This window comes from Elgaria multicarinata, chromosome 5 (assembly GCF_023053635.1).
Source record: "Elgaria multicarinata webbii isolate HBS135686 ecotype San Diego chromosome 5, rElgMul1.1.pri, whole genome shotgun sequence".
NCBI classification, from domain to species: Eukaryota; Metazoa; Chordata; class Lepidosauria; order Squamata; family Anguidae; genus Elgaria; species Elgaria multicarinata.
The window spans coordinates 119,408,564-119,433,841 of record NC_086175.1 but is presented as its reverse complement, the minus strand read 5'-3'; the positions used below and the strand labels follow the sequence as shown (position 1 = coordinate 119,433,841).

Sequence of the window (25,278 nt, the reverse complement as noted above, 5' to 3'; positions counted from 1 at the left end):
CAATGAATTTTGGATTTTTTTCCTAATGGTCAACATATGCTTTTTTATATATTCTGATGCATGGGAAGTATCCAATTGGACACTAGCACTAATGTAAATTATGTTGCCATAGCATAAGGGATCTCAAGTGTCATGCCAATAGTGTTAGCTTGTGTGATGGGTTTTCCAGGGAATCCCGTCACACCAGCTAACTCTATTGTCATTGCGCTAGAGGTCCCTTATGCTAATGCAGTCTAATTTACGTTAGCGATAGTGTCCAATGGGATATTCTTAGATAAGATTTATGTATACCTTGAGCGTGCATCCCAGGTTTTGTATCTTGGTCACACAAACATATGACTTACATATGGATGAGTATCGATGCATCTAAGGATGATAGATACAGACAGACAGACAGACAGATGCTAAACCAGGTATACTAAACCTGAATAGGCCAAACACGTGAGGGGAAGACATGTTCCAGACCCTCATTACATTTCATCAACTTCTGCTCATGAAGGGCAACAGCCTGAACAGGAGAGTCCAGTATTTGTGGGGACTCTCTAAGTAGTTACGGATCCTGGGATATCAGGGTTCTTAATCATGTTCAGAGCTCCCATGGATATAGGAGGCCATCTTCTTTGGAATGTCCCTCTCCACACATAGAGGGTGATTGGTGTGATGATGAAAGGAACATGGCTGGAGCATTCCTCACTGCACATGTTCATTCAATAGGGATAGATGGACTGTTAAATAAATAGACAGACAAGACAGATGTGGGTAGATATCCCCCATCTAACCCCCTTTAAAAGTTGCCTTCTTATTAATTCCCTCATGTTTCTCTTTCTTGGCAGTATCTTCATTACTGACACTAGACTAATAAGATGGAGATTGTTAAGCTCTAACCATAAGTGATTTTAAAAGGTTTAACTCTGGGGGAAATGAATCTGTGATGACAGCATAATTGAGTGGGATCAGGTGCGGCTTTGCATGGCTGTGAACGTGTGTTAATGTTCGGATTAAAGACTGAAGGATTACACACACTTAGGCGAGCATCGAGGCACCCAGAGCAAATGTGCTGCGTTCTCTCCCCTTAATGAGAGAGCATTATATTTGTGGCACTGTCGAGGTGCTTCTAGGTGTCACCAGCTTTCGCTTCCACCAGTGCGGGCTATTCTTGACAATACGCTAATTAAGCGTGCTCTTGGTCCTGATAATTTGCCCGCTTCTACCTGCTGTGTCCTAGCCTTGTGATTAATTTCTGAGCGGTTTATTATCAGACGAATAACTTTTCGTATTGGCATAGTTTTTACACAGTAACATGAGGCCCCTCGTCAGGCATCTCCACACATCTGGATTAGTGATGTTAGAGGAATCTGTCCAGAGGGTGGAGTTTGCCCAGCTTTCAGCATCTCATCCCTCTGGATTTTGGCTCACTTTTCCCTGACCTGGCCCGATTCAATCTGCATCGAGTTGGGCCAGCTTGTGTATTTTCCAGTGTTTCCCACCACCACCACCAATAGAAAGTTGTGAAAATTTCAGCTGCAGTTCACATAATTTGCCCAAAATCTGGCCATAAACTGCTTAATTTGCACAAATTGCAGCTGTAATTTGCATAATTTGCAAATTTGTGAAGCTTTCTATTGACGAGAAGAAGAAGAGACACCACAAAACGTTCCCACATTTTGGGGAAATGTAAGTTGAGCCAGGTGGGCAGCAGGGGTTTATCGGGTCAAAAAAGGGCCAGATTTTCAAATGACAGAAAACCCTAATCTAATTACTAACTTTCTGGATTTTTATTCCATTGCCTTCCCATGCTCTGAGGGTAATTTAAAATCAGATCTGAGGCAGAAAAAATAACTCTTGGAGGCATTTCCTTTGGTAATCAATAAAAGAGTCCTTCCTATGGCTAATTCTTCTTGGCTATAGAATGACACTTTATTTTAGATGGTGTGCACTGAATTAAAAGCTCCAGGCCCAACCATCACATGACCTGAAGAATCAAGTTTGAATGTCTGCAGTGCCCTCTTTCTCCCCCCTCCCACTGCCATCCACCTACTTCAAGGAAGAACCATAGTTCAGTTGGTAGCACATGCTTTGTATGCAAAGGTCCAAGGTTCGATCCCTGGCATCTCCAGGTAGACCGGGGGAAATTCCTGCCTGAAACCCTAGAGAGATGCTACCAGTCAGTGTTGACAGTTCTGGGCTAGATGGACCAATGGCCTGACTCAGTGTAAGGAAGCTTCCTGTGTTCCTATAAGGAAGAGGATGGCAGAAGGGAAGGGAAGGGAAGAGAGGAGGAAAGTGATGACAAAATTATGAACCTGTTTGTTCACTTAGGTCATCATGACTTTTCTCTGCTCCCAGGCATTTAACAGCATATGTTGAGTTTTTTAACTGACCCCAGAATAGTTGTTTTTTAAATGGGTATTGCCTGTTTTTGTTTGTATTTTATGCTTTTTATGGTTTAAAATTTTGTATATTTCTTTTTAACGTTCACTGTTTTTAACTTTTGTAAACCGCCCAGAGAGCTTCAGCTATGGGGCGGTATATAAATATAATAAATCATCATCATCGGACAACTGGGCACTACTCCAGTTGTCTCTACTTGCAGAAGATTACACAGGTGGCAACTGGAGATAGATCTGCTTCTGTGGTGGCATCCTCTCTCTGGGATATCTTCCTCAAAAAATGTTCATTTGGTATCAGTCCTCTTTTCATTGTTTGCCACTTTTTATTTTCGTGGAACTTTTCTCGAGTCCCTTGGATGCTTTTTGCATTAAGTTTTCAATGCTCCTGAAAGTTGAATACTGATCTGATCAACTTTATTAGGCTTGTTATGAGAAGATCTAAAATATTCTATTCTGGCTTCTTTGAACACAGATTGGGAAAGGTAGTCTACATATATAAAAAAAGACTTTTCAATATATAAAACTTTGGTTGATAACATTTTTCTGGGCCATCAAAGCGGTGTTTGTTTGACAGGATACAGCCACATTGGACATCTGGTTTATCCACACAAAGACTAGCCAGTTGTCTTTACCTTTGTGCATGGAAGGAACTAAGAGTACATTGGAATAGCCATCACAGATCATTCCAAACACCGAAAACCTACTTGCAAGTGGTTCTTGCATGATTACATTTTGGGTATTTGTTCTTTTCTTGTTTAATAATACAGTAAAATTCAATTCAATTAAAAATCAGTTTCTTCAAGTTGCCATTTTCTCAGAATCCTGTCACGTATTGCTATCTTATTTCTATTTATTGGTTTTTTTAAAAAAACACGTTGTTCATCCAAAGATACTAAGGTGGTAAACAAAACAAAAAACACAGGAACCAAACTATGCCACAAATATAATACAATAAAAACATAAAACAACATTAAAATAAAAATAGTTCTGAGGTTTAAAAAGCAGAGCAGAGAAAGTTCAAACCAACTGATGTATTTTGCATAGGCTGTCAACCCACTGAAGATGTTTTTTTAAAAATAATTTTCAATCATCTGCAATTACATGTAAATTACTACAGGGCCCTTTTGAGAAACTGAAGAATGTGTAAGATAATTTATACATGGTTAATAAACAAAGGCTACCATGCATAATTAGAAAAGAAAGGCTTGCTTAAGGCTTTATTTTTATTTATTTTTCATTAGCTGTTACATTTGTAAGTATGGCTTCTTTAACTCAAAGCCTGACCAATTAATTGGTCTCTATTGATTTAATTGACAAAGGTGTTAGTTGATTAATCCATCTACTAATATAAGTCCATTTACGAATGTGCTTATATTTGGATATTTAGCCTCCATTCACAGAAGTTTATGTGCAATTTACTCCTCTTACCTTTCCTTCTTTTTTCACCTAGTATGTTGTGATATTTGAAACCGAGGCTTTTGAAGTATATAGTGGTACTTGTATTATTGTTGTTGTTGTTTTATTTCGTTAAAACTAACAACAAAAAAGTTTTTAAAAACCCATCTACTACAGTTTGCAGCCATTGTTCCATGGTTGCGGTTCTATGAGGCACTGACTTGCAAGTGAGCATTTATGTTCGGAAGTACCCAGAATGGAATAAACCATAGTCTGCTCAGTACTGTCTTTCCTAACTATTCTGGTGAATTGTGAGTGTGTGTGTTACTTATATGTAAAATGATCATACTGCCCTCTAGCAAGAAGCTGTGAACAACAGGGTCGGGAGCAGAAGTATTATTTTATGGGCGCCTAAAATGTGTAGTTATTTATCTTGTTGCAATTTCTGTGGGTGACCACCAGTCTCTGCAGGTATACACCAACTTGCACACTTGGGATGTACAGATTGTGTTAAAGAAAATAAAATTAAAGAAGGGGTGAACAGTTATAACAAACAGAAGTTTTATAACAGGAACTAAAATGCAACAATATATTAACACAAGCAATTATAGCAGATAACAAGCAAGTTATACACAAATGCAAAGTTATACCATTTTAATAATAATCTACAGTGTTGAGACACGAAAAAGTCTCATCAGTATTTAAACCTAATAAACAAAACAATGCAATGTGGTAACAGTATGAATCAGTAGTTTCGGCTGTTAACCGAAAGAGGATTAAAAACACTGATGAGACTAAAAGATTAAAAACATTGATGAGACTACTTTGTGTCTTAATACTACTGATTTATACTGTTAACACATTGCATTGTTTTGTTTATTAGGTTTAAATACTGATGAGATTTTTTCATGTCTCCACACTGTAGATTATTATTACAATTGTATAACTTTGCATTTGTGTATAACTCTCTTGTTATCTGCTATGATTGCTTGTGTTATTATATCATTGTATTTTTTGTTCCTGTTAAAAAAAAACTTCTGTTTGTTATAACTGTTCACTCCTTCTTTGATTGTATTTTCTTATAGTATAGCAGTTGTGTGCCTTGTGCACCTTTTGGTTGTATCTTGCCTTCTCTATTTATGCTTGGATTGTGTTAAATCCATTCCGTCTGTGTTTTATGGATTGCCAGGCATCTTTAATTCTTTCATATGCTCATTGGTAGAATCTGATTTTTTTTTCTTTTTTACCAGAATTTCATTGCATGAGTGGAGTGCGTAAATAAAGAGATGACACACAAGAATGGATTTAAAATAAGGGCCACTTTTATTTATAATTCTGCAAGAGGTGGAGGCCTAAGTGGGTATCCTATCTTGGCCATGAAGCTGGCCTTGAAGGGATCGGGCAAGACATTCGTAGCCCGACAGTTGTGGCCTTTATTCCACCACCCCTCAGGCTTCCCCGTAATGGGGTTGGTAGGCCTTCCAGTGTCGCTCGCCCCATGTTACGAAACTCCAGGTGAGTGAGAAAGGTTGGCCTCAAAGGTAAGCCCTGTCTCACCAGCTGTTGCCACAAGACTCCCAGCTGTGAGTGTCAGGCATTACCCCTCCCCACTAATGGTGCCAATGAATGCTCACCATTCCTATGCTTGTCCACGAAACATGCCAACTGTGGTAATTACGTTAAAGTTTAAATGTATGTAGAGTAAGGACATTCTCAAAGCATCGTTGAAAGAAACATAAGTTAATTTACACCTGCAGTGGAGTAAAACCCCGTTATCTCAATTCAGGCCACATATGATAGAAGTGAACTTCTTCCCATTCAGCTGGAATTGTCTTTGAAATTCTTTGAAGCCCCTTGGCCTTGTAACCAGGAATGAGCTGTCTGTGATCCTGGCAACTTACAGTCTATCCTGGACTCTTTGCCAAACTTTGTCAATATACCACCCTGGATTCTTCCTTGCACAGGATAGCTGGAGACTAACATGGGCCTGGGCAACGTGTCACTTTGCCATTTGTTCACTTACGAAGTCACATCATTAAACAGAATATAGTTTTGAATATCTAGGCTCCTGTTGGGCAACGCGTGAAGGATGGGTCACCGGCATACGCTGTGTAGAAGATTGCAGAATATTTAACGTACCGCTAGATTATTTGTTTTCAAAAAGAAGGAGGCACCAGTGGCAAAGCATTGCCTCTTTCTTTGATGTATATTCCTATGATATGAACATCAAATGTCACATTGGCTGCTGTTGCTAAGGGGTTGAAGAGATATTGTAATCATGGGACAGAGCCCTGGGCTCGAAATAAGACAACAGATGGCTATGCGTGATCTCTAAATAACAATTATTTGACAAGGGGAAGATGGATGGAAGTAGTTTGCTGGGCTTCCAGCAGCTCCACATGATGTACGAGATAACAGGGACTCAGCTGTGTTTTATGTATATGTAAGATCAGGTGAGGGCTGCAGATTTTGCACTGCCAGGTACTGTCTGAATGATAACCGGGTAGGAGTTATATTGATAATGATTTATTAGCCTAACACACGGCTAAACAGAAATATTGGCATCATTAGTCAGTTGACTAACTTTTGATAAATTGGCTAGTCCTCTCTTCCCACCTAGGCTCCAAAGTATTTTAATTAAGTCTCACAAAGAGAAAGTTACCATCAAATAAGTCTGGAGTTCAGTTCCTTGCTTTTCATTGGGAGGGCTTTTCTTTGACCGATTTGCAAGGCATCTGGCATTCTGTGGGCACACAGGCCATTTCTGTCCCGGTAACTTATTATTCAGCTTGGACAGCCTTGCTTTAATATGCATGCCTTGTTTGGGTGGTGAATGATGGAGAAAGCAGCATGACTAAGCGCCAGGCTATTGTGTGGATGGCTGATATTGTGGTCTTGTCACTGAAAAGTCATTTCACAGGGTATCACATAACAGTGAAAATAACACTGCCAAATCACAATGCCAAGTACTTATACAGCATTTTCCTAGAGTGATCAGCACACATCGCCCACATTATTTGACATTATTTACAATAATCCTTGTAAAGCATGGATGTTGTACCTTTGGCCTGTGGATCAAAACTGACCCACCTGAAGCGCCAATTCAGCCTTTCCATCTTCCCCAGACAGCCTACCCCCCTTCCCCTGGTATCAGGCGCCTGGCCTGTGGCTTAGTTTGTAGACAAGCTGTGTTTCCAGTCCATTACTTTTACTATGCAAACTACAAAAAAGTTCTTGTTTCAGGATAAAGACAGAATCCTTATGCAGCTTTCCTAGCAAGCTTTGCATAATACAAACTTCAGGTAACTACCTGGATTAAAGCCCCACCTTCTCCTTTTCATGAGGATCCTGCATTCCTATGGGTTCAGGGGAGGGCCTGGCCTGGCTGTCATCCAATTGGTTAGACTGCAGCTGGGCTTCATCCTCTCTGTCAGTATTATTCTCACCAGGGCTCTGCTCCTGCAATTTTGATGCCTCATCAAATGAAGCCTCATCAAATGAACTCCTTCCCCTCCCAGCTGCCTGTCTGATTCAGAATCATTTCCCATGTGTTCTTGGGGCACATCTGCAGAGGTGCTGGCCCCAATCCCTACATCTGGCCACACCTCCTTTTCCCTGACCTCCAATCAGGACCTGTTCTGAACTTTTGAAGTGCCTTAATAGTGGGAGGAGTTGGGGGGGAACTTACTTCCCCTCTTTTATTTATTATTTATTTTATTTATTACATTTTTATACCGCCCAATAGCCAAAGCATTTTGGAGGGGAAACATAAATGATGCTCCCATCCTCTACTCAGCTGATACCCATTGATTGAACCAGTACTGAAGCAGCAATTCATGGCTTCATTTGGAGGGGGCACCTTCCATGAATGGAGCCCTTCAATCACACATTTTATGGTCAATAGAAGACATTTTTCTGGGTATAACATTATGTGCATCAAGTTGATTACAAAACTCCCTTCTCCCCCATAGATTTGTCAAAGTTGAAGCCTGAGCAATGTCCAGGAACGTTGGCAGGCGTTTTGCAACTCTTTAAATGTCTGTATAGGAAACGGGAAAATATTTGTGTGCAGTTTTTGGTATTTGAATTGCTATTTCATTTGTGTTGGTTTTATGAGGTTGTTTTATAGCTGTTGTTGTTCCCCAATTCATTTTTGGATGGGAATGAGTCAGGTGTTTTTTTTTAAAGGCACCATTGACCCATCTGGCAATTATAAACTGTCCCCAACCCACCAATCATTTCCAAGTGCAATTTATTTCATAGTATCATCGTGTTTAAAAGCTGGAAGTGACCTTGGAGGCCATCCAGTCCAACCCATTGCTCAGCACAGGCTCAAGAGCAACAGCAGCTTTGACAGATGGATGTCCAGACTCTGCTTAAATAACTTCGAAGAAAAGCCCACTATCTCCCGAGGCCGTCTGCTCCACTGTCAAACAGCTCTTACAGCTATCATGTCTCCCCTGAATTGTCTCTTCTCCAAGCTAAACACACAGCTCTTTCAACCACACTTCTTCGGATTTGGTTCCCAAACCTATCATGTGTCTGTCTTATCTGTCTATTAAAAAGTGGAAATAACTATTCTCTTTCTGAGAGCTGCCCTTATGGCAATACAATAGGTGGAAGAGGCCATTGATGATTGGTGTATCAGGGTTTTCAGTATGCCCTCAATGATGAAATGAATTAATATGATTAGAGCCTATATATAGGCTCTCTTTATTTTATATTGGAATGATAAAGTTCAGGATTCAGTCCAACCTTATTGATTTTTCAGGGGGAATTTAACTGTTACATTGATAACTAGGGATGGATAGACTCAACCATACACAGCTCCATTGGACACCCACCAAGCTGCGGCCTGCCTCCATTCGCAGTGCCACATGAGCTTTTTCACAGCCCAGCGATTACCCAACGAAGCTGCAAGGCCACCTGCCCTCACCCAGAGCCTCAACTGTGCACAACAATGGCATTTCTGAAAACTGCATACTTCCCAAGTTAGGTAAATGGAGACTTAATGGCCACCATTTACACAACTTGGAAAATATGTCATTTCCGGAGCTGCCGTTGATATGCACAATGGAGGCTCTGGATGAGGGAGGATGGTTACCGGGCAGTTGCAGAGCCATGGGGCTCTCAAAGAGCAAGCCTGCAAAAGCGCCATGACCCAATGACCTGGGTCAGGGTGGGCATGGGGATGTCCGCTGATCTCCCAGACCCAGTCAGGCACCCACAACATGCCTATTTATAACTCTTATTTGTTATTATTTGTATTTGCGAATCAGTGTAAGTTATTAAATGAATGAATAAAGGGTTGTTTTTTTAAAAGCATATATACCACCTATTTCCCTGGAAGAGAACTCAATGTGGCAAATTAACAAAGTCAGCAATATTTAAAACAATCTTAAACACCCAAACAAATAAATAAAAAACAAACAATCTATATAAATAAAAATGTAAATGTTCATTCGAAACAGATGTTATATCTCCGAAAGTTCTTCACCGATTGCTTTGAAATTTTAACACAATGTTGCATTAGAATACGCAAGTGTTGTTATGTAACTATGTTCTATATGGAGACAAAAGTTTGTCTTAAAATCGAAGAAATAGGCCTCCTCAAAACCAGTCCTGCTGATCATTGTGACATCGCCAACCAGTAGGCCAATCCACTGCCTCTGCCTCGTCTCCTAATTGCATGTTCTCTCCTATTTGCTCTTATAGGTCATTGTGACATCGCCAACCAGTAGGCCAATCCACTGCCTCTGCCTTCTCTCCTATTTGCACGTTCTCTCCTATTTGCTCTTATAGGTCATTGTGACATCGCCAACCAGTAGGCCAATCCACTGCCTCTGCCTCCTCTCCTATTTGCATGTTCTCTCACAATTGGCTGAGTGAATATAGATGTCACACCTGTGACAGTTACACATTCTGAAGAAAGGTAACTGCCAAGAGTTTCCACTAACCTCCTCACCGTAAAAACATCATTTTTAAAAAACCAAACAGTAGGCCAATCCACTGCCTTTGCCTCCTCTCCTATTTGCATGTTCTCTCCTATTTGCTCTTATAGGTCATTGTGACATCGCCAACCAGTAGGCCAATCCACTGCCTCTGCCTTCTCTCCTATTTGCACGTTCTCTCCTATTTGCTCTTATAGGTCATTGTGACATCGCCAACCAGTAGGCCAATCCACTGCCTCTGCCTTCTCTCCTATTTGCATGTTCTCTCACAATTGGCTGAGTGAATATAGATGTCACACCTGTGACAGTTACATGTTCTGAAGAAAGGTAATTGCCAGGAGTTTCCACTAACCTCCTCACCATAAAAACATCCTTTTTAAAAAACCAAACAGTAGGCCAATCCCTGTCTCTGCCTCCTCTCCTCTTTGCATGTTCTCTCACAATTGGCTGAGTGAATATAGATGTCACACAATTATATGTTGCGTGTTCTAGAGTCGGCAAACCAGACAATCTCTATATCTACACAGACAATGGAACAACTAAAAATATTGTATATCCACAAGCATTGTGAAATTAAACATATTAGAAACATCTGCTTTGTCTTTTCTTTCTTTTCAATTTAACCAGACTGAGCCACAGCAACGCGTGGCAGGGTACAGCTAGTAAGTTTATAAAACAGCAGTTAACAATAAAGGATAAAGCACATTCAAGGACTGTTAAGCATATAAGCAAATGCCTTCTTAAAGTGACAGGTTTTCACATACTGCTAAAAACAGTGCAGTGTTAGGGCCTGATGAATTTCTGTTGGCAACGACGGATGTGGAGGAGATATAGCAAGTCTAACCAAAAACAGCTTAGAGCTCATTGTCTTGCCTATTCTACGGCAATCATGGAGGCAAAGAAGTCTTACCTTTCCACCAACATCTCATCTCCACACTGCTGTGTGGCAGAGTTGATCGAAATAGTGAAGAGCCTATTACAGCTTGGCCTTCAGACAGGAGTGGAGGATTACTTGGAAGACTTCTATGATTTGCCAAGCATTTTCCAGATGAAATCACTCAGATTCAACGTGGACTACATTTTCTCAAATGCCATTCTGGAGCAGAGTCGGGGTTTCAGTTTACTGGAAACTTTTCATGCTGTTGGTCTAGAGCAGCCTTCCTCAACCTGGGGTGCTCCAGATGTGTTGGAGATGCAGTCCAACACATCTGGAGTGCCCCAGGTTGAGGAAGGCTGGTCTAGAGGATGTGGACTGGATCCTTGGAGAAATGCAACCAACCACCTGTGTTCTTGACTCTTATCCACTGTGACTTGAAAAATCAATACAGTCAGGCTTGCACACTTGGGTCTGTGATGCATCCTTCAAGGAAGAACATATATCTCAGGAATCTTTCTAGACCCAGTAGTCTTCAAGGTCAAACCATCTTAATTGGCTGTTCAATCATGCAGAATTTAAAGGAGCCTTCCCCAACCTGATGCCCTTCACATTTTTTTGGACCACAACTCCTAGGAACTGGAGAACTCATGGGGGGGGGGTTTATCCCATGATTTCACCGAGCCCTGCTCAGCTGGCCCCATTCAGACAAGCGGTTGGCAAAGCACACTTTCCAGGGCCTCCAGAAAGTGCTCAATTCCCCCAGCATGCCATTAGTATGTCTGGGGAAATTGCACATTTTCCGGAGGCCCCAGAAAACACACTTTGCCTTGCCCACCTGGCACCAATTGTGGCCTTAAAGGCCCTCTTAAATCCTTGCATTAAGAGGGCCTTTAGAGCTCCAATTGGCACACGGGGGCAGAGGCAATGCTAATGGCATGCAGGGGGAATAGCACACTTTCTGGAGGCCCAGGAAAGAAACACTTTGCCTTCCCTCCCCCATGCCATGCCAATCAGGGCCTTAAAGGCACTCTTAATGCCAGGTTTTAAGACGGCCTTTAAGGCCATGATTGGCACCGAAGGAGATGCAATTTCCCCAAGGCTGAGGAAAGCTTATATTTTTCCCCTCCACTCTAATGTTGGGCACCACCATTAGAGTGGAGGGGGAAAATATGTGGTTTCCCCAGCCTTGGGAAAATTCTCTCTCTCTCTCTCTCTCTCTCTCATACACACACACACACACACACACATACACACACACACACCGATTGGTGCCTTAAAGGCCACCATTAGCGCAGTGGGGGGAAAGGACAAAAGGGGCAGAACCACTCATTAAAAGTAAAATTCAGGGTGAAAATCCGCTGGTCTCATCCGCTGTCCTCATGGGCCCAGGTGGATTTTCACCCCAACACTACCATTGACCATGCTGGCTTCAGCTAATGGGAGCTGATGTCCAAAACATCTGAAGGCCCCAGATCAGGGAAGGCTGGTTTCGGAGGTGTGAAAAGTCTAAACATCATGATTTTGGTCACCATAAATGTTCTTGAAATGTTGTACTAAGAACTGGGTATAGTACTATTAAAATATTTATTTCTCATCGTTCAGTTTAGGCTGCTCAGTGCCTTGTTCTATGCCTTTTGTCCTGCCTTTCCTGCTGGCAGGAATTGCATGCCTAAGATTCAGGAATCATTTGTTCTCCCATATTTTGATGACTGCTAACAATTTGGAATAAAAGCCGTTCTGTGACGCACACTAAGCTTTTTAGTTTGCCAGTGCAGGATCTGTCCTCAAGGTATGTTCACCTTGTTACCTTATCTTCAGCAACTCTCTGTGCAAAGCAGTTAGAGAGAAGGAAAGGTCTAAAGATTTATCACAGTAATTAAACCTGAACAAAGACAAATACACCATCTCTGGATTTCTATTCAGGCAGGTAGGTATGTGGTAGATACAGGAGCCCCCAGAGCAGAAAAGGAAGCAATTTCATTTCCAGGTGATAAATAGACAGCATCTTCTCTTCCTATGTGGTGCATTCTAATACAGCAAATGAATTGCTTTCATTAAAGATTTGCATGGAGGATTAATGAACACCGATAATAAATCACAGTTGTACAAGCAAATGCACAATTTATACAGGGTGTGAATTTGTGTGTTATCTTATGAGCTAAGTGGTGTGGTAGGTCAGTGAATGTGAAGTGTGAGCAGTGGGCAGGGTTATGAATGCTTTTTTAAATTATAAAAAAAATACATAAGGATGTATGAGAATTTCATTTTTTCCTTGCAAAACATGCAAGCATGCCCCATTCAAAGCACTAAATGTGAGTGCATGTCCGCCAACAATATTTCCAAATTTCTGAACATGTGTTCACATTTGTCTCATTCCCAATACCCAGTTCAATTTGCGCAAATTTTCTAACTTACACAAATTTGCTCAGTTGGCTGAATCAACCCTGCTTTAGTCTATGGAGGAAATTTGCGCAGATTAGGACATTTGAACAAATTGGGGGAGATTTGCACAAATCTCCCATTCAATCACTGCTCAGTTTGTGCAAGTTTCCCAAGATGAGTCACAAGAAAATGTTTGGAGAAACCTAGCAATCTTGAACATCACTCATTTGCCCATCCATCATTTTACACTAGGATAAACCATCTCTGAGTCTTGTATATTTCAAGGATTTCACTTGCATTTCATTGTTCATTATTTATTATTTGTTTCATTTCCATACCCCACCTGATATTTAGTTTACAACATTTCATAAAATAATGAATGCAATATAAAAATATAGCGTAAAACACAGCTTAAAAATACATATACAATTTTTTTTTAAAAAAAAAGTAGACAGCTAAAAGCAGTTTTGATAACATACTAGACCTGTTTAGATGACTGGAATTAATGCCCCATCATATGCCACTAAATATTTACAAAGTGCTGGACATGCGCTCGAGTCTGATTTGTGCAACTTCCAGTCTGATTTTGTGCAAATTTCATAATTTGTGCAAATTTCCCCTGCAGACCCATTCAGTCCCACTTTAGTCTATGGAGGAAAGTTGCACAAATTGGTGGAAATTTGCACAAGTTTCATATTTGATCGCTGGTCCGATTTCCCATTCATCCAGAGTGAACAGCAATTGCAAACATGGATAGGAATCAGACACAAGATGTGCAGCAAGTCGACGTTCAGAGAATCCTAGCAATCTTGAACATCACCCTTTCCCCCCTCCATACATGCATGTGTATATTTATTTATTTATTTATTTATTAAATTTATATACCGCTCCAGAGCCGAAGCTTTCTGGATGGTTTACAAAATTTAAAAACAGTAAACATTAAAAAGTATACAAAATTAAAAATTATAAAAAATATAAAAACAACAGTATAAAGCAACAGTATCCATTTAAACAATGGCAGTTCTGGGGTCCATTTAAAAAAAAAACTGAGCCAGGTGTTAAATACTTGGGAGAAGAGAAAAGTCTTGACCTAGTGCCAAAAAGATAACAATGTTGACGCCAGGCGAGTCTCATCGGGGAGATCATTCCATAATTGGAGGGCCACCACTGAAAAGACCCTCTCCCTTATTGACATCCTCCGAGCTTCCCTCGGAGTAGGCACTCGGAGGAGGACCTTAGATGTTGAGTGCAGTGTACGGGTAGGTTCATGTCGGGAGAGGCGTTCCATCAGGTATTGTGGTCCTAAGCCGTGTAAGGCTTTATAGGTTAAAACCAGCTCCTTGAATTGGGCTCGGAATCGACCCATATTCATCTGAAGAGTGGTTCTATAGACCTTGAAATGAACTCCTTTGGTATTAAATAACCCAAATCAACTAACTACAATTGCTGGCATTCTGTGCTATTAATTTTATAGGTTGCTTTATTGATATCAGATGAATTTACATGTCAACTCCATGCAACAAGTGTGAAATTCATGTAAAGGCATGCAATTTTATGATTGCATGATGTCCTTCATGCCGGGAGAGGTATTTGCCTACAGTGCAAAGAATAAAAATGGAGATTCCAATGATGAAAAGCCCTTCACGGCATCTCTGATGCATTCAAAGCAGCAGATATAGACAACGAAACAGCTAGAAGAACTATTATATTTTTTACCTGGCTTTGACCCCGTATGTCGAGTCTGCGTGATCTGTCTTTTTATCATACTAGCATCAGTAGTACCTTGGAAAACTCATTTCAGATGAGATAGTGTAGCACTAGGAACGCTGATATGGGAAGACCCTATAGTATTTCTCCATTAGGAGAGGGAGATCAAATTGTGGCAGCTCAGGAAACATGAGCAGGGATAGATCTCTCTGAATTAGTTCTTAAAAGTTCGTAAGGAAAATACAAAACAAAGTAAACAAAACAAAAACGTTCACCTCTCCCTGTTCTGTTGTTGGGTAGCTGAGATCTCCCTCTAGACACACAAGAATGAATTAAAGGAAGCACAATAATATATGGAAATAGGTGCAAAATTTAGAAAGGCTTTCCAAATGACCTTCGGAAACTAGATACAGGACTCCTGGAGGGATCTCTGTAAACAAGATGGGCTATTCATGAAACGAAATGCCAGCACTGCTGTCACCATGGTGACTTAATCACTTCAACAACCAAACTTTGTAAATAGCAGGGTTTGCTGGCAGACAATAGCTCCTTCGCAGCATCCCATGAGAATGCCAATTTACGGCTACCTTTACCATTCATGATTTCTTCTTCTTTATATTCTGAGCATACTGTGGTGAATGTTTGATGAATTGTACTTAAAAGTTTGTTTTCTGACACCTGTACATTGCAATTTCACTGCAACCGGCTGCATGATTTCTGCCTAGTTGCTGGTAAAGGTCTCAGATTAAAAATAAACTAACCATGAAAATTCAGTATAAGCAGTGTGTGTATGTGTGTGTGCGTGCATATATCCCAAAAACAAAAAGAAATCAACCGAGCATACTACAGTGTTGAAACTCTTACTTTGTCTCACCAATTTATTTATTTTTTTAAGATAGATGCAATGATCAAATTTTGCTCCAGAACCTGTTGGCATCAGAAAAGCATACATGATGGAGTCATAGTTAAGAATTTTAGTGTTGTATTGATTTTAGTGGGACAGAATTAAGTAAGTGCATAATTCTCCCAATGAAATCAATGGGACTTAAAAGTGCTTAACACTGACCAGGTATTGTGAAGTATACTGTTGCTAGGGTTGTCAGACTTTTGATTTCAAAATTACTGCCATAATAATAGTAATAATAATAATAATAATAATAATAATAATAATAATAATAATAATAATAATTGTTACCTGTCTCTCCCTCTGGATCGAGGCAGGGAACAACATAAAATACAAAAACGTTATAAAATATATAAAACTGATTAAAATGTATAAAACTAATGCATTGTTAAAATAAAAGCCAGACTTCTTAAAATTCGACTGGGTAGGCTTACTGGAAGAGATAGTCTTTATAGCCTTTTTATATTCAGAAAGACTGTTGAGTTGGTGAATCTCACCCAGCAAGCCATTCCACAGTCTAGGAGCGGCAGAAGAAAAGGTCCTCTGGGTAATGCTTGTCAGCCTAGTTTTTGCTGACTGGAGTAAATTCTTCCCAGAGGACCTGAGTGTGCAGGGTGGATTGTATGGGAGAAGGCAATCCTGCAGGTAACCTGGGCCCAAACCATGCAAGGCTTTGGGTCCTACTTCCACTACCAGCACTGCTGCCCTGGTGTGAGCCAAGAGGAGGACACAAACATGGAACCTGGCCAATAATGTATGGGTAGAGCCAGGGGGCGGGGACTTGGTGGGGCATTCACAGAGCCTGGCTGGTCTTGTGGTGAAGTCAATAGTTGCATCATGTGGTTGTGACCATTAAGCTGCCTGCATGGTGAGCTCAGAGGAAATACTTATAGACAGATTTTATCTCATTTTTAATTTCAACTACCCTATTTCTTCGATTCTAAGATGCACTTTTCTCCCCATATAAACATCTCTAAAAATGGGGTGCATCTTAGAATCGCGGGTGTGTCTTAGGTGCGTGGTTTTTTTTCTGTTAGTGGTACTGAAATTAGTGTGCATCTTACAATCGATGGTGTCTTACAATTGAAGAAATATGGTAGTTCAGGAAAGATTTGGATGCTGAACCTTTGGCACAACAGGATCATGGATGAAAATGGGGAGAAGAAATATCACATTTCAGGAAGTGGGCCTGTTCATAAAACTGCTCTTCTTTCTTTCTTTCTTTCTTTCTTTCTTTCTTTCTTTCTTTTTCTTTCATGTAAGTTCTGCAAGGTCAGATCTCGGTGACCATTGCTGGAAGCAGCATCCAATTCATGTGCTGTGTTGTTGATCTTTGAAGACAACATTTGTAGCCACCTTCTGGTGTAAGCATGGGCAACACATCCCCACCCTGCCTCTCAGTGTGTCCCCTGCTGCCTCACCTCATCCTCTGAGAATTTATTGAGGAGACTTATTCTGTAAGTCTCATAGCAGTGAATGGATAGTTTAAAAATCCACTGCCATGAGAGGAGGGCAGAGTAGCCCAAGGAGGGGCCATGGGGGGAAATGGCTCATAGAAGTGCACCATGGAGGTTCCAGGGGGGGAAATTGACCAACCCAAAGTGGCCCATCCCTGCTCTAATACAAGGGAAGGGTTTCTCATAGTGAAAATAACACTGAGGCAAAGCTCCTCACCAGCTCATGGATCTTTGGGGTGGGATAGCTAAAAAACGCCCAAGGCATTTTTGAAAACTCCATAGAAAACTAAGAAGTACTGTGAAATTGAGTAAAGGAAGCCTTGAAGGAAGCCATCAGAATGAGGTGGCCGATGAGGCACCACTGATGGCAAATGTATAGTCACTGACCGCATCCACAGGGTTGTGGTAGGGAGGTGCCAACATTACATGAGGTTGTCCCAATATAGCTGCCAGGCACAAAGGAATCCCAGGAACATTCCCATTATCCATAAAGCCTGCTCACATCCAAGGAGTTCTCTGACAGAGGCCTTAGCTAGACCTAAGGTTTATCCTGGGATCATCCCGGGGTCATCCCTGTTCATGTAAATGACACACAGGATATCCCAGAAGCAGGCAGGGATGACCCTGGGATAAACCTTAGGTCTAGCTAAGGCCTGATTGACCGAAGCAAAATGAAGGATGCCAGAAGGCAGTATTAACTGGGTTATCCCATACTTGCAAATTCAATGACTAGCCATTGTCCTTGTTGTGGATCATAAGAACATAAGAAAAGCCATACTGGATCAGACCAAGGGTCCATCTAGTCCAGCTCTCCATTCACACAGTGGCCAACCAGCTGTTGACCAGGGACCCACAAGCAGGACTGGGTGCAACAGCACCCTCCCACCCATTTTCCCCAGCAACTGGTGTATGTAGGCTTACTGCCTCAGATACTGGAGGTAGCACGTAGTCCTCAAGACTGGTAGCCATTGATAGCCTTCTCCTCCAGAAATTTATCCAACCCCCTTTTAAAGCCATTCAAATTGGTACCCATCACCACATCTTGTGGTAGTGAATTCCATATTCCCATCAAGAAAAATTATCCTTAGGGAATGCTTCTTCCCCTCTGTTCCAGCCTACCACTTAACGTCCTCGGAGGGTCAGCTGCTGTGACTGCCTAGTATAAGATTTCCAGTCACACACCAGAGAACCTTTGCCTCCCTTCAGAATGACCTGCTGCTTGAAATGTGCCTGCTGACTTCTTTGAATGTAAAGACTCAATTATTCCAGAAGGCCTTTCCTGTTTCGAATCTTATTGCTGACTATTATATATTGTTTCACGCTGTACGGTTTTATTGCTTGTTTTATCTTTTTAAATTGTTTTTCACATTTTTATGTTTTAACTTTGTATGCCACCCAGGGTATTTTGCAGATAGGTGAGGTATAAATTGAATCAATCATCAACATCATCAATATCTTTTTGAGAGTAAAAGTGGCGTGTGCCTCCAATCTGAATCCAGTGCCCCAGGTTTCAAAAGTGTGGGAAACACTGCATAAAGAGGAGCGTCACTGAACCCAGAATCATCACCACATGTAAACAGAGCGTTCTTTCAGTAAAATTGCTGAAGTGGTTCACATTGACTCTGTTTTTCAGCCATCACTCTAATTAATGGATGAATTATTAAAAGGCCATGCTGTCAGGTTGCTGATTAAATACCTTTGATTTTACATCAGTCACTGAGAAGCCGCGTGATGGCTACATTTCAAATAAAGTGAACTGCCTCAAACCCATACCAATTATCAGACTTTTATTTCTCTCCGTGTGAATGAGGAACAGGTGCCTCTAATTTAAAAAATGTTTTCTATGAAAATGTTCCTCTGTTGCTAAATAAACACTTGTGTTATCACTTATCGTTACAGCCAGATAAGGCATTATGTCAAATCATAGCATTACAATTTTCATTGGGGAGGGGGGAAGAGTTGGGAAATAGGCAAAATGTGTGGATTATTATTTATGAGAACTCGTGTTGAATAGTGGCTAAAAAAAAAAGCAAAGCGAGAAAGTTCCCCATTGAAATATTACCTCAGCACAGGCAGTATGATCCAAGACATCTGCTTGGAGTTGCTAGGGAACCATGGCAGGCAGGTGCTGTTGTACTCATGTCCTACTTGGGGGTTTCCTACTTGGGCAATGTGTGAACAGATTGCTGGACTAGATGAACCCTGGGCCTGAGCCAGCATAGAATCATAGAAGGGTAGAGTTGAAAGGGGCCTATAAGGCCATCGAGTCCAACCCCCTGCTCAATGTAGGAATCCACCCTAAAGCATCCCTGACAGATGGTTGTCCAGCTGCCTCTTGAAGGCCTCTAGTGTAGGAGAGCCCACAACCTCCCTAGGTAACTGGTTCCATTGTCGTACTGCTCTAACAGTCAGGAAGGTTTTCCTGATGTCCAGCCGGAATCTGGCTTCCTTTAACTTGAGCCCGTTATTCAGTGTCCTGCACTCTGGGAGGATCGAGAAGAGATCCTGGCCCTCCTCTATGTGACAACCTTTTAAGTATTTGAAGAGTGCTATCATGTCTCCCCTCAATCTTCTCTTTTCCAGGCTAAACATGCCCAGTTCTTTCAGTCTCTCTTCATAGGGCTTTGTTTCCAGACCCCTGATCATCCTGGTTGCCCTCCTCTGAACACGCTCCAGCTTGTCTGCGTCCTTCTTGAATTGTGGAGCCCAGAACTGGACACAATACTCTAGATGAGGCCTAACCAGGGCCGAATAGAGAGGAACCAGTACCTCACGTGATTTGGAAGCTATACTTCTATTAATGCAGCCCAAAATAGCATTTGCCTTTCTTGCAGCCATATCGCACTGTTGGCTCATATTCAGCTTGCGATCTACAACAATTCCAAGATCCTTCTTGTTTGTAGTATTGCTGAGCCAAGTATCCCCCATGTTGTAACTTTGCATTTGGTTTCTATTTCCTAGAACATGACTCTTCTTATGGTTTTATGTGAGGTACATAATAGGCAAGGCCCGCCAGATTAGTTTGGCTCTTGAGGCAGAAAACTCTACAGTTATCTTTCCCTGGAAGTAAAATAATTCATCATCATCATCATCATCATCATCATCATCATCATCTCTTTAGATAAGTTACAATTTGCTGCCCTTTTGTAACACCCAAACCCAGCTGCCTGAGGCCACTACCTCACTCTGCCTTATGGCAGAGCCAGCCTGAGCAACTACTGCCTCATCCTCAGCATCTTCACCTCTTCCGCCACCCCACCTATCTGCAATGTGGAGCTAGGAATGCCTATGTGTGGCAAAAAAACAAAAGGTAAAAAAAAACCCATGCCGAAACACCCCCTGCCATCCCTGGGATGGCAAAATTGCTCCCCCCCAAGGGCACGGAGCCCCCCCCCCGAACAGCTCTGTGCCTGGCCCTGCTACTTGCAGGGAGGAAGGGGGAAGCCAGGATGGGTGCCCACACCAGCCACAGTCCTCGGGATGGTCCTGGAACTGCAGAAATCAGGATAACTGCAGAAGCAGTTATCCCAGGAAAATGGAGGGGTCATCCCTGGTTGACCCCAGAATCCCCTGTGTGTCATTTGGATGCATAGGGATGACCCGGGGGGGGGGAAGTATAGTGTAAAGATGCCCTCTGAAGATCAGTAACTGCAGTCTACCTTTTTTAAAAAAACTTTCCAAAAAAAGGAAAAAGCAGCCAACCCTCTCCCAAAATACGCAGCCACATAGGCAGGTGGCTGTGTTTTAAGGTACAATTTCAGTTTGAATGAAAGAACAATGGACTGGCTGGCCAGCTTCATGTATGAACTGAGCGCGAATCCTCCACAGCCTGCCAGTGGTGTCTGGTTCCTCCAGTGTTAGTAGGGAGGTGAATCCACTCTGGGTTTCAGTCAGAACCTCTCAGAATTCTAAAGTAGCTATTCAAGGTGCTGAACCCTTTTGAGGGACAGGGCTCAGCACTTTAGATAGCTCCTCTATGGTTCTGGCTGGTTCTGAATGAAACCCAGAGTGGGTTCACTGCCCTACTGAAATAAGAGCCACCAGTCTCCCCTGCAACGTTCAGGAATCTCAACAGACAAGTAAAGCGTAGAGAAAGTTCTCTGAATTTAGACATTTTGAAAGACACTGACGTAGAACATTATTAGTATTATTATCGTTGTTGTTTTACTCTTTAGGCAGGCCTACCTAGTTGAATTTTAAGATGCCTTTTAATAATGTGCTGCTTTTTAAAAATGTATTAGTTTTATATTATTTATTTTAATAATGTATTAGTTTTTGTGAATTGCCCAGGGAGCTTCGGCTGTTGGGTGGTATAAAAATGCAAATAATAATAATAATAATAATAATAATAATAATAATAATAATAATAATAATAATATTTTAATTAATTATATGTATTTTATGGTGTTTTGCATTTGTGTTGTACCCCACCTCGATCCAGAGGGACAGGTGGATAAGAAAATTATTATTATTATTATTATTACTACTATACATTTATGTACCCCCTTTGTCCATCGTGGAAGTTCAGGTGGAGTACATGGGGTTTCCTTGGTGATCTCCCATCCATGCACCAACCAGACTCAGACCTGCTTAGCTTCAGCAAGCTGGCTGCATCATGTGCCTTGAAGCCATGCCCTGGGCTGTCATAGACTTATGGCAGTATCCAAAAAAAGGAACACCTAGAAGGATTTCTAGCTAAACTAGTTCCATCCTAAACACACACACACACACACACACACACACACACACACACACACAGAGAGAGAGAGAGAGAGAGACAGACAGAGAGGGAGAGAGAGAGAGAGAGAGAGAGAGAGAGAGAGAGAGAGAGAGAGAGAGAGAGGTGGGAGGGGGGGTTGAATGAATGCACCAAGGAAATTAAAGATATTTAGAGATGCTAATTGGAGAGATGTTTCCAATCTTGTAACCTTAAATTCTCCCAACTTTCTAACTATCCATTGACAATTAGGCTTCTTCATTCTCTTCTTCTTCTTCTTCTTCTTCTTCTTCTTCTTCTTCTTCTTCTTCTTCTTCTTCTTCTTCCTTTTCTTCTTCTTCTTTCTTATTTTTAGCACATTAGAAAAAAAGGTACCATCAGGCTAGATTGTGATTACTGTCTTCGTACCATTTCTCGGGCTGAAAACAGTAGCTCAGACAATTAGTCGCTGAAAGCCCAGAACTCACTCTACCGGCAAAGCATTTTGTGTCTTGGAGCAGTGGCAATGACTTTCTATTACTGTGCTAACCTTGACATTTCTGCATTTCGAGCCAGCCCTGACAAGACTGTCAGAGAACCGACAGCAGAGCAAGGCTGCCTCAGAGCTAATGTTGGGTGTCAAAAGTTCAGCAGCTTAGAAGAGTCGAGGCAGTGGGGGTGGGGAGTGGGAGGAGAAGAGGAGATAATGCAATGGAGACGATGGGATGTGAAAATTGAGATGGAGCTGTGTCTTCTAAGGCAGCTCTGGCAGAAGAAAGACTCTACTGCTGTAGCAGTTCCTATCCGTTGGTCTTCTCTTCCTCGACTGTTCTTCCAGTGTGACTTCGAGGAGTACTATCAGAAAACAGAAAGGGAGAGAAAGGGGAAGGGAGATGTGTTGGAGCATCTGCCACTGTGTACTGGGAGAGAGTTGTGTAGATGCCCCTTGGTGCTAGCAATGGCAAAGAAGAATAGCAGTGCTCCCCCCCGCCCCGGTAAATGATGAGTAATGTCATGATAACAGCAGCCATTGCATCAATGTCTGCCTCAACTCAGGCCTATTTGCATGCCTTGCAATGAATGTTTTCTGTACAGAGGGAAATGGTTGACACTGCCATACTAAAAATGGGACTGAGTCAGGAATGGATGTGCGCATACAGAAATGGGTGACTCATTCCCTCTACTTGGTGTTTGAGGGTGGGGGGCAGGAGGGTTGTGTTGTGTTTCTCAGAAAACTTCTGCTTTTGATGGGAGGCAAATGAGGAGGCTTGCTAAGTAATCTACAAAGCTTTTATTAAGCAACAAACATCTCTTCTGCCTGAACAGAGTCTAACCTCTTGGAAACGTCCCCCTAGGCAAAACTATGCAAACTAAGCAAGACAATTGTCCGTTCAAGAAGAATAGGAAGCCACTTCCCAAACTTCAGAGTGCCTGGTGCGGAGGCAGGTTCTGGTGTAATCAAACTGACTTTTTCACACCTTTCTTCCACCCCATGCGTTTGAGCTTCTGGCGGACCCTAGCATCAGCTAGCTTGTCGGGACGCTCACCTCCGGAAGAAACCTCACTTCCCACCGAGTGTGTAGGATTTGGCCTTGAGGAGATAAGCTCTGGAGAGGGCTGACTCCCAGCTGGGGAGTTACTTGTGAGAGCTTCCTCCCCCACTGGTACAGGCTGGCTGGTGTCTGGCGCTGCGTCTTCTGCTTCTGAGTCTGATTCTGATTGATTACCTGAAACATCTTCTCCCAAAACAGGGGCAGTAGTGTTAGACATGACAGGTTGTAAGTAAGAATTATAGGTTTTGTTTATACTAGGATCCATCAGCACCACTGAGACTTTATCACAATCCACTGGAGGTGTAATTACAACATGGCCTCTCAGTATGGAGCTGTATTATACTCACACATAAATCCCATTGAACAAATTTCCCCTGCAATGTTAATATCTAACTTCCTTCTTACATATTCTGCCTTGTTATTGTTATTGTTTCCTGTTCAGCACAGCTAAGGGATTAGTGATTAATCCCCCCATTACGGATTCTTAATTAATTACCTTTGATTCCTCACAATATGAAAGCTTTAATTACTACAAATGAATTACTTTAATTCTTTTGTTTTCTTTCTTTTATAAAGAAATAGCACTACTTTGATATAAGCGAAAGAAAAGGGAAAAATAGAGGAAAGCAGTAGTTGGAGCAATTAGAGTCAATTCAGCAGTAATTCCCACAGCCACATCAATGGGGAACAATACATGAGGCAGATGCTTCAAGCAGGAAGCTTTTAATTAAAGACAAGCTAGGCCCTAAAAGTGTCAATAGTGTGTGTGTGTGGGGGGGGGTGTTTGTCCATACTGTATAGACTGGTACTTGCAATTACAGTTTATTTCTTTAAAATCACCAAAACACATCTAAAAATAAATGGAAGGACAAATGTCCTGGAAAAGGGACAGTTGACTTCCATACTATGTTATGCGGTTCTAACCAGAATAGTGGATATTTGACTCGTATACTCTTATGCTTTATTTGCAATTTTTATGGTCAGTAGCAATATGAATAAATTGATTCTAATTGATTCTAATTCTGAGGAGACAGACTCCAGGTGAGTAGATTTTCCTGAAAGGTGAAAACATACCATAGTACCATTTCACATGTTTTATTTAAAGACACAGGAATGTGCTTGCGAATCACTGCAGTGACATAATATATGCAGGATAATAATTAATATATGCATCTAACTCTGAGACACATTTCTAACCTGTTTCACTCAGGCTAATCATATCTACAAGAGTTACGCTGTAAACCTGTACATGCTTAACTGGGAGTAAGACCCATTGAATTTGACTTACTTCTGAGTAGAGATGCATAGGATGGGTGCTATTAATGCTGGAATGAAGTTGCTATGTTTGTATTCATGGTAAAGTACTAAATGTATTTATACACATGCAGAGATTCCTACATTGTAGGAAATATTTCAGTTGTGGCACTTGCTGGGCTTTTCACTTCTAACTCCAGTGTTATTTGACCCCCCCAAAAGTATTGAAGTAAGAACTTGTGATGTGAATGGGTAAGATTAAAGCCCCTTTTGCCACACTGGCCCCGTTCAGAAGACACCTTAATAAACCATGGCTTTAACCGTGGTGGTTAAGCCAGAAAACCGGGCTGTGTTCAGAAGACATCTTAAACTATAGCTTTAACCACAGTGACTAAGGCCATAGCTAGACCTAAGGTTTATCCCTGGATTGTCCAGGGGTCAAACCTGTTCATCTAGGTGACACACAGGGGACCCAGTGCTCAGGCAGGGGCGAACCCTGGATGATCCCAGGATAAACCTTAGGTCTAGCTGTAGCCGATGGCAAAAAACCTTATTCACCATGGTTAAAGCCATGGTTTAAGGTGTCTTCTGGCTTAACCACTGGTTTAAGGTGTCAATCAGAGACATGTCCATGCAATTTTTCCCAAGCTAACTTTTAGCAGAAGATTGCAATTTCTCAAACATCAGTAACTTCAGGCCACTTTCATTTACA

The 25,278-nt window shown here is 41.6% G+C and overlaps 1 protein-coding gene across 1 annotated transcript in view; it reads left to right on the top strand.

Annotated features, from left to right (window-relative positions):
- Nucleotides 1–25,278, top strand: part of CNTN5 (contactin 5) — a 447,440-nt gene that overhangs the window by 224,730 nt on the left and 197,432 nt on the right. The gene's annotated exons all lie outside the window — the stretch shown is intronic.